The following is an 11,260-nucleotide window of genomic DNA, read 5'->3' as shown; positions in this document are numbered from 1 at the left end:
CACCATGATGAATCCACACTGTGTAGTACGGAATAAATCCTCTCCTAATCAGATGTTCTTTGATGGTACTCACATCTCGAAATGCAATAAGGTTCTTGCAATCTTTGCAGGGATAAATAATCATGCCACTATTCTCTTTCAATGTCGCTGCATGCTTCTCTGTGGCTTTGATGAATTTGTCCACCTCATCACAGAAAAGAGCGTCGTGTCTTAACGAACCATACATCTAAGAGTTCATGTAGTCCATCTTATAGAAACAAAACAATCAAAGAAAGAATATTACTCGAGAATAATTGTATATACCTGAGACACGCATCATGGTAGTAGAGGATAGTTAATTAATTGACTATTAATGCATAAATATTTTAAAATATAAATTAATTGGTTCAAATAAACAATTTCAAAGAAAACATTTAGCAAAATTTAATATTTCATCCACTACCTTTCATGCAAACTCCATTCCAATTTCATGGTAGAGGATAATTAATTAATGGCCTATTTATCCATAACTAATTAAAAACACACATTATAGAAAGGAATCAAAATAAATAGTAAATGATAATTAGTAGCCATGGTAGAGGATATTTTACACATTAAAAACAATTAAAATCTTACACATTCACCTACATGCAAACCCTAGTCACATAAAGAAAAAATTGAAAAAAACAAAATCCTAGATCTAGATATAGATATAGGGTTTTATGACACATGCATCAAACTTCACTAATACTACACTAAAATCAACAAAGATGTACTAACAAAGGGTGCAATTTTACTTTCCTACCTAATTTACCGTAGTATAGTGAAAATTAGGGTCCAATTTCACTCATAACTAGCTCAAGCTCCATGGAAGAGAGAGAAAACCAAAAATCAAATTACTCACTAACCAACGAATTAAACTTCAAATAAAGAGTTGGAGAAGCATTTCCTTACCTTTTAGAGCCTCTCCACCAAAGGATTTGAGATAAAAAAAAACTCCCCCTTTAGTAGAGCAATTTTTAGGAGGAGCCAAAGGCCTCCCAACCTTTTTTGTAGAAGAGTATGTTCCGAGGTGGAAGAAGGGGTGGCTGCTATTTATTCATGCGCCATCAGTAGGGGCGGTTGGTGATTCAGCCTCCCCTACAGTTGAACAGCAGGGGCGGCTGTCAGCCACCCCTATAAATGGGCACTACAGGGGCGACTGGTGATTGAGCCGCCCCTACAGATCAGCCCCAACTATAGGGGCGGCTCAGGTTACCAGCCGCCCCTACAGTGCCATCTGTAGGGGTGGCTGGGCTGCTGGGGCCCGAGGACGCCCACTGTAGGGGCGCCCCCAACCCCAGCCGCCCCTACAGTAAAAATGCCCCCGTTCCTGCTGTGCGAATCTGGCGTAGTGTTTGAGGATTGAGCTGCACCGAACCTAAGCTCCTAAAACAGTTACTATTAGATTCTCCAAGAATCTACAACCAAAAGCAAACAATTTAGAACCAAAAGCTTACAACAACTAGTTATAAAGCAAAAGTATTTGGTTAAGATCCTCCCTTTCTAATCAATTGATGAAAGAGCACTATCAATATGGTCAGCCCAAACAGGTTTTTATGGTTCCCCGTGTTATCTCATTAAGCCTCATATGTATTGGGGTGGAAGCAAAGATGTGCCTGACTCTTTTTTGTTCCCCGTGTTGTCTCCTTAAGCCTCACATGTTTGGGGTGGTGGTAAAGATGTGCCTTATGTAAATGGAGCTGCCATAGGATATCCCTAGACCACGCAGAATGCATTCTATCATGAATCTCTCCCTCTCAAATTGAATCAAAGGATAGGAAGCTTCTATCACCGTGGATATACTTCCAAGAAAAATTCTATGTGATAGGCTCACCCAAACTGTTTGAATCATCCTCATAAAACAACTCAATTGCAACATATATGACCATCATCTGAGAAGCTCTATATGAAATACTCTACAAATATACAACTCCCATTCAGTAAACCAACAACATATTGCCAATAATCACCCCTAGGTGTCTCTATAGCAAAACTATTCCCCCTTTTTCAGATCAAATAGGAAGCACCTCAGCGGTCCTAGCATCTGATATCATGATGGTGTCATCAACAATGTCTACAAATCCTGAAATCTTGACTTTCTGTGACAAATTAATAGACCTGACACATTGGAAATTATTTTCATTAAGAATATATATAGACATCCTACACTACTGGAATCTCGCTTTTTCTGTGTGTGCGAAAACACACAGAAAAATGCGAATACTGTTAGAAAAATATTTTTCTAACGGTGTACCCTTAGAAAAATACACACAGAAATATAATGAGAGAAATCAAAATTTTCTGTGGGTTCACCGTCAGAAACAATTTTTCTGTGGGTCTCACACGCACAGAAAAATTATTTTCGTCTAGATTAAAACTAATTTTTTCTGTGTGTTAATCCACACAGAAAAAAATAAACGCACAGAAAAATACATGTTTTTTTTTCTGTCGGTCTAGTGAACTCATAGAAAAATTCATTTCGCCCAGATTAAAAATAATATTTCTGTGTAGCCAGCCTCACAGAAAAAAGAGTTAAACACACACAAAAAATTATTTTAAAACAGTTGTAACAGCATATTAAAATATATATTTTCCATACAGTAATTTATGTGCATGACCAACAAGGTTTCATTCAAATAATACACAAATACAGTACTCGAAGGGACCTGCTATCATATAAAAGAAACGAAGCATTACTGATGGACCCGCTAGCAAATAAAAGAATCAAAGAATTAACTGCTGCTGTGAAAGAAACTGTCAATCAATACTCCATCACCATCTGTTAATCAAGAATGGAGGTGCTGGGCTTGAAGTTGAACGAGGATTTTGGTGGAGTGATGGTTGGGGTCTAAAGATGAAGCATATCTGTAGATTTACTCGTCTGAGCCGCCAGTATTCCTTTTGACTTGCTACCAGTAACAGAGTAGTCTGTTACACCATCTGTTAAAATGAACGAGTTAGCTCAAGGTACTGCACATGATAAAATTCTATAAAACCAATTGCACAAGTATATTACATTGTTAATATAGAATGGCATCAGGTTTCTAATGCATCACAAAATGTGTCTAGTTAGAAGAACCACATACAGAGACAGCTAGTGAGCAGCGGCTTTTACTTTCAACGATATGTATATTTTACTTCACAAATAACGTATTAAACTGTTGATATAACTAGAGGTCTAGTGGTTAACCACTCAGGAAAAAGAGCCTAGTGTATCTGGGAGGATCCCACAATGCGCTTAGCATAAAAGACGGCAACAATGTTGAAAGAATTCATTACTTTTGGCAACAATGTTGACATACAATAGCGTTAAACATCACAGCCTAAGATAAGAAATGTATCAGCAATAGTGTCACACAGAAGGATAGTAACTGGACAAACAAATGACATCTGATTAAATGAATGCAACTGATAGAGCACACTTGTAGAAGGAAATATATAAAGAAATGTGACTGCAGTCCCTATAAAAAATGCTCATGAAATCATTGCTAGTAACTTAACATCTAACTGATATAACTGCTCAAGAACCTTTGTCTAACAAGTTAACAAAAATGTAAAGTTAGTACATTATCGTGCTCGTGCTATAATAGAAATACCAAAGCGAGTAGCACTGCATTTAGACAACTCAAGCTTGTAATAAGACATGCTAGAATGTAAAGGAGGAAGAGAGATCTCACATTTAAAGAACTGTAGCATGGTTAAGGTACTTCCATTTGCTAAAATAGCAGTACATGCAGTCTAAATAGTGCAGTACCCGAGTACACTAAATCTATAAGTGATCCAGATTCAGGAATAAGCGGAGGAGACACCAGTCATGCTCATTTAGAAGAATATGATAGCATTAATGAACAGGAACATGTATTAGGGGAGATTTTTTATCTTGAAAAGAGACATATCAAGTCTACTATACCAAGCATATGAGAAGGCAAAGATTTAATGCCAACAGTTGAACTGCATAGAAGGGTAAAATGAAGATCAGAAAATCAGCCTATCATTTACCTTCTTTGCTGCAATCTTTGTGTACATTATTGTCAGGAACTCTTGATGTGGTGTATATATAATAACAATAACAAATATTAGAATTCTAAATCATGCATTATTTCAACCAAGGCCCCAATAATCTTTTGGATGCCATTGCAGTAATTATACAACCGATAGAGACCTAGTGGCATGAAATTGGAAATTTAGAAGTAAGACACATGCATAGCCATGGTTCGCATGTACCTCGGCAGGTTTTTTCACAATTTCATGATTTAAGGACATACCATTAAGAAATCATGAAGGGTACCTTGAAATATGATCATTGTGTGAGATTGTAATAACGTGTGCTCATGTTCATAGCTTATTTAGACTTAAATATATACGTGCATGTCTTACATACCATTAACAAAAAATTTGCGTACATTGCTAGGCTTTTGAAAACACAATTTGATAGCAAACAAGTTGATCACTAAATACAAAAGAAAAGAACTTACTTTGGTGCCATTAGGAATTAGCTGCTGCAGCGTGCTTAGTCTTTCATTGATCCTCTCTCTTCTCCTCTGTTATATAGTATGACTAAGCCATCATAAAACAAAAACTGCAGATTCAGTGATCATTGCGAAATTAGCATTAAGTATTTCTGACCTTTGCATAAAGGCTCTGTAAATCCTTCGAGGACCGACTACGACATGCCCTCTTGTTACTTGTAACTCCACTAAAAATTGGAGCAAAGATCTAACATGGAAAAAGAAATCAAGCTTACCCTTTGATGTAGATGGAGTTTGATTCGACGCTACAATCAAAGGGTGAGCCAGCGTTAGAAATCATTGTTGAAAAAGATGATGCTGTAAGCAATGGTGATGCCTGGAGGACAACAATTGATGCCTGCTTATCTGTACTTGACCTCATTGACACACGGAGGTCTATTCCATATGGCATTCATCAAGTGAGGGAACTTATTGGCATCTCATGTGCCTTCAATCAAGTTGTGCAGGTTTGTCAACCAAGCATGTTTTAATATTAATGGTTAAGTTAGCAGTTTTGACTGCAGCAACACCACAGGGACATTTATTCCCCACCCAAGGACTTCTGGGGATTGTAGATCTTGCCTTGTTTAGGATCAGTGTCTATTCTAGTTTGATTGGGTTAATTAGATATTCTGAGGTGTTGTATAATACTTAAGTTGGAGAGCAAAATATTCAGAAAGGCAGCTCATGGGAAAATGGCACAACAATGAACTCAAGTTGGGAACAAAATGCTAGTGCTGCGAATGATTCTAGTGACTAGGGAGGCTGGGGTAGTGGAGTTGGAGCTGCTGCAAAGCCAGCAAATCAAGATAATTCATGGGAAGTGCATGCTAAGGTGTCGGACAATTACACTGATCGGGGAGGCTGGAGTAGTGGAGGTGGAGCGGCTGCAAAGCCAGCAGATCAAGATAATTCATGGGAAGTGCATGCTAAGGTGTAGGACAATTCCACTGATTGGGGAGGCTTTACTTGGAATGCTGGAGATGGAATTGGAAGACCAAATGCCAAGTCTAATGTAGGTTCCAGTTGGGGTGAGAAAGATAAGGTGGAGTCTGATGAGCATCTGAAAGTCCCAAAAGAATCAGACACATAGAGTAATCTGCCGCAGAAGACTCCTAGGGTAATCTAGGCTGCAACACCAGTGGGCAATTCAGATGCTAAGCAATAAGATTCTTGGGATGGCTAGAATGTTGTGCCTGCTGAGAACTCACAAGTTACTGCTCAATGGAAAGAGACAGCTGATTCTAGTAACAAGGACTGGAAAGCACATGGATGGGGTGCCAAATCTGGTAACTGGAGCAGCGAAAGAAACAATCCTGGGAGACCCCCAAGGAGACCGGATGAGAGGGGTCCACCTCCACCAAGACAACGGTTTGAAACTAACAATAGAGGAGAAGAACATTCTTCTAGAAGTTGAACCCATAATATTCTGTGTGAGAAGTTGAGTAATCTTGAGTGGTTTGTCACATGAATGCAATAACAGAAAGCTAACATGGTAGAACGGGCAAGTTTTCTTATATGAGAAAGATGTCTAAAAAATCTGTAGACCAAAATAGACGCATGTATAGTTCAGTAACGGTCTTGTGACAATGGAAATGACTACACATACATAGCATTTTAGTACAACAGAGAATTAAGTAATGTGAAACGCTAACCCAAGATAGATTGAGAATTAAGTAATGTCAAAAGATTAGAGTTTTACCTTATTGGCAAGGATCCCAGTATCACACCATTGCAGTTGAGCGCAGCAGTAGCACTTTTAGCCTAGAAATTAAGAAACAAATTGATCTTATTGAGATGGGGTTTTATTTCTTGAAAAAAGAGGAGAAACAACAATTACTCCTATGTTACAACAAAAGCACCATCTAAAGGACCCAGCTTTTAAATATATTGAATTAAGCATTGCCTTCAACAAATAATCAGCACGAGAAGGCTCGAGAAAGTAAGGCAGTGCAAAGGAACAAATCAGTTATATACTAGCACAGAGTAGTGATGATATCTCAAAATAATAATAAGAAGAAAAAAAATAGGATCACGAGCGCTGAACAAAACATGATGACAAGGCGCATGTATTAACAGTTCTACTAGAGTTAGGACCCACTTATAGTACTCAAAGTCTCAGTCTTAAACAGTCAGCGTAGATTAGCACGCAAAATTACACATTTGAACAGCAGACCTTAACTCGGAGGCACTGACCAATCAAATCACTCAAACCAGCAACAAGTAAAGCTTTGTTTGAGAAAACAAAGATCCAAATTCATTGTTCTAATGTTCTCTAGTTTTGGCTAAAAAATGATAGGTTGTGAAACTGTTCTCTACCTAATTAATTTGGGTGATGAGAGCTAAGCTCAGTACATAGGCCAAATCCTCTTGCACATCCATTTCCACCTCAATTAATTTGAGTTTCTAAAGCTGAAACACTACCTGTCTAGAAATTAAAATCAGTGATGCAAATTTCTTCTTTGTGAACAGCACATGAATATTCTACTGCAATGAAACTTACTTGCATGCTTCTCAAGCATATTCTTAGCATTTTAGTATTTGGAGACGATATAATGTGTCCTCACCCATCAAACAATGCTAAAAATAGGAGCGTGCTTTTAATTCTAAAAATAGCACACATGTGACAGGTTAATTAAACATGAACTAGGTTTGAGCAACCGCAGCTCACACACATTGATCTATCGATCCACCCCCCAAATCGAATCCTAAACCGAGCACAAAAACCCAAATAGATTACGTTAGCTAGGGTTTGGGTGCTCGGTTTCAAGGGAGAGCAAAGGGGTGGGCGCATACCTAGTGGGTGCTCGTCACTAGCGAATGTCGAAGGCCCGACGAAGACCAGGGTGAGCTGTAGATCTGGAGGAGGGAGTCGACGCTAGCTGGAGGAGGGAGGCAGCGCCAGCCGGATGTGGGTGGAGGGAGGGGCACCGGTTGGATCTGGTAGGAGAGGGAGGCGCCGCCGGCTGGTCTAGAGGAGGGAGGCACCGCCATCCAGTCTTGCACGGGTAGCCATCGCCGTCTTCCGAGGGAAGGGAGGGGAGGAGTTGTAGTGGAGGGGTGGTGGCCTCACCGGTGGAGGAGGGGGTGGCCGCCGCAACGGTGGAAGAGAGGAGGGGGAGGCAGATCTGGGGGCGGCAGGCGGCGAAGATCCTTGGTGCGGTAGGAGGCAGATCTGGGGGTGAAGGCGCCGCCATCTGGCCTTGCATGGGCAACCACCGCCGTCTTCTGAGGGAAGGGAGGGGAGGAGTTGTAGTGGAGGAGGTGGTGGTGGCCTCACCGGTGGAGGAGGGGGTGGCCGCCGCGATGGTGGAAGAGAGGAGGGGGTGGCCGCTGCGAGACCTAGGAGCGATGGGAGTGCGGGCATGGTCTCGGGCGGGTGCAGGCGGCGCGTTTGGGATAGGGATGGGCGGCCGCGTCTGGAGATAGGTTTAGGGTTTTTTGCGTGTATATAGTTTTTCTGTGCATGTATATAGTTTTTCTGTGAGTTTTGAAAAGACCGACAGAATAATGTCAATTTTTCTGTGTGTATTGACATGCACAGAAAAATCACGTAATTTTTCTGTGGGTTTTCGAATATTTCTGTCGGGATTTTTGAATCGCACAATTTTTCTGTGTGTATAGAGAAAAATGCACAGAAAAATTCATCACCCATAGAAGTATTCGAGTTTCCAGTAGTGCTAGAAAGTATCACAAAAAGACACAGTGTATTGACCAACTCGAAGAACTATTGGGGAAAAAAAGCTTCAAACATTTGCTTTCATACAATTTGTAGCAGTTCTCTTTGACATCAACCACGTAATGATCGCAATGTGGAAGAGATGGGATAACATCAAGCTTTGATCTGCGATACACAAAAAAACATGCTAGAGGATCCTTTAGTTCATCATCTCTCAAGTCTAACTGTATCTAGGGACAATAGTGCTTCCAGGGCCTTTTTCATTACATGCCAACTTTCCTCCAGAAGTAGAGACTTGATACACAAGAGTGCGCTGGTCAACCTGGCAGATAAAATAAAAATCTGATATGGTGGCCATGTGGCAATCTTGAAGACTCATTGCCCCTTATCTTGCTGAGGATTTCTGCTCAAGAAGTCCCTACAGTTAGAAGTTGTAACTGTTCAGCACAAATTTCTGGTTTATGATGGCTTACAACATGGACCACACTACGGGAAACACGTGATTTATCCGAGTGCAAAAATCTTTGCCGAGTGTTCAAATTTCGGGCACTCGGTAAAGACCTGCTTTGCCGAGCGCCGCACTCGGCAAAATATGGCACTCAGGCAAAGAGGCCTTTGCCGAGTGCCTGGCACTCGGCAAAGACCACTTGGCACCCGGCAAAATGTTTTTTTTTGTTTTTTGCCACCAATTTTTTTTTGAAGCTTTAGTACACTACCACAAACAACATGTTTAAATTTGGGTCATTTTGCATTATCTTTTGGCATATTTCTATAGTTTATTTTGTTTTGTTGAATTTTTCCAGAAAATGTAAGTTTGAACTACAGGTGCGTCGAATAATGGATTGCATTCGTTCAAAAAATGTTATCCTTGTTTCTTAATATAAATTTAGGCTAAATCCAGGAACTGTCTCGAAATTTCGATCAACGTGCTCACGGGGCAACGTCGTCAACTTGTGTGGGAGTTGTTTTTTAATTGTATAAAATGAGAACGAATTCCGAAAATCATGAAACTTGTCGAGTTGTTGCCATATCGTATGCGTATGCCGTGGAAAAAATTTGAAAAAGTTTTGACCACGTTGTCACGTACGATGCTCACAAACCAGGACATCTCCACTTGTGAGCATCGTACGTGACAACATGCTCGAAACTTTTTCAAATTTTTTCCATGGCATACGCATACGATACGGCGACAACTCGACAAGTTTCATGATTTTCAGAATTTGTTGGCATTTTATACAATTAAAAAACCACTCCCACGCAAGTTGGCGGCGTTGCCCCATGAGCACGTTGATCAAAATTTCGAGACAGTTCCTGGATTTAGCCTAAATTTACACTAAGAAACAAGGATAACATTTTTTTAACGAATGTAATCCATTATTCGATGCACCTGCAGTTCAAACTTACATTTTCTAGAAAAATTCAACAAAACAAAATAAACTATAGAAATATGCCAAAAGGCAATGAAAATGTCCCAAATTTAAACATGTTGTTTGTGGTAGTGTACTAAAGCTTCAAAAAATTGGTGGCAAAAAACCAAAAAAATTATTTTGCCGAGTGCCTAGGGTTGGCACTCGGCAAAGTAATAACTTTGCCAAGTGCCGCCCAGCTGGCACTCGGCAAAGAGCTGCTGAATTTTTTTTAAAACTTCGTCGAGTGCCAGATCACGACACTCGGCGAAGAAAATTGACTTTGCCGAGTGCCGCCGATCTGACACTCGGCAAAGCCGCCCTTATCCCTTCACCTGCGCCCGGCCGGCGCTCTCTCTCTCTCTCTCTCATTTCTCTCTCCCTCTCACCTCTCTCTCCCTCAGCCGCTGCCGCCGCACATCGCCGGCCCGCGCCTCCGCCCCAGCCACCGCGCCTCCTCGTGCAGGCCCCCGCGGCGCCCGTCCTCGTCCGCCTCCCCACGCCGGCGCCTCGCGTGGCGGCCCACGCGGCCCATCCCCGTCCACCTCCCCACGCCGGGTCCTCGCACGGCCGCCGCCCCTGCCCGGCCTCCACCACTCGCACCGGCCCCCTTGGCAGCCACCTCCCCCGCCTATGTGCCCCCCTCGGCGGCCACCTCCCCCGTTGGCAGCCACTACCCCCGCCGGCAGCCACTGCAGAAGAGAGGAGGAGGAGGCAGGGGAGAAGAGAGGAGGAGGGGAGAAGAGAGGAGGAGAAGGAGAGGGAGAGGAGAAGGAAGGTGCCGGCCTAGGCTTGTCGACCCTCACGCTGCTTGAAAGGTCCTTGTTTGGTTTTGGTAATTGAGTGACAACTTAGGTGGACTAATTGTGTTTATGTGAGATATACAGGTGATTAGTCCATAGGTATATGTGTGTGAGCAACATATGCCATGAAGGTGAAAATGGCTTGGAGATTTGCAAAGCTAACACATGTGATGATGAAAGAGCTTAAATGCACATGAGACATGACATTGAGTCATGTGATCAATGTGGAGAAGATTAAGACAAGACTTGGCTTGATGGACCGATTGCAAGCGTGAAGGGCAAGTTGAAGGCTTTGGAGTGATGAACCGCAGTGGCGGTGAAGCTTGAGCAAGACTTGGCGCCGATAGACGAAGGCAACAGGTGAAAAGCAAGTGAAGTCAAGATCGATGAACCAATATGATCACATGATGATATGAAGTGGATCATATCATTGTTGATCGTGTTGGTGCATGTGTTGCATCGACGTTGAAGGAGATAGGAATGGAATGCGCAAGGCAAAGGTATAACCTAGGGCATTTCATTTCACCGGTCATAGGTGTGTAGAGAAGTTTATGACCAGGGTTTAGGATAGATGGTCGTACTATCAAGAGAAGCAAACTTATTTGCATATCGGTCATCTAGTGCCACTCGAGTAATCTAACTTTGTATTGTCGCTAGGATCGAGTGGCGTGGCAAGTTGAGTGGCTAACATCCTTTGGGAAATGATTGTGAAAAGCTAACACACATACACATGGTGGTGTACACTTGGTAGTGTTGGCACATTTACAAAGGAGATGAAGTTGGAGTTGATGTGGATCAACTTGGTGAAGAAACTCCACCGGCAGAGTGTCCGCCCGTAGAGTG

Source organism: Miscanthus floridulus, chromosome 6, assembly GCF_019320115.1.
Source record: "Miscanthus floridulus cultivar M001 chromosome 6, ASM1932011v1, whole genome shotgun sequence".
Lineage (NCBI taxonomy): Eukaryota > Viridiplantae > Streptophyta > Magnoliopsida > Poales > Poaceae > Miscanthus > Miscanthus floridulus.
Note: the sequence above shows the minus strand (reverse complement) of the source record.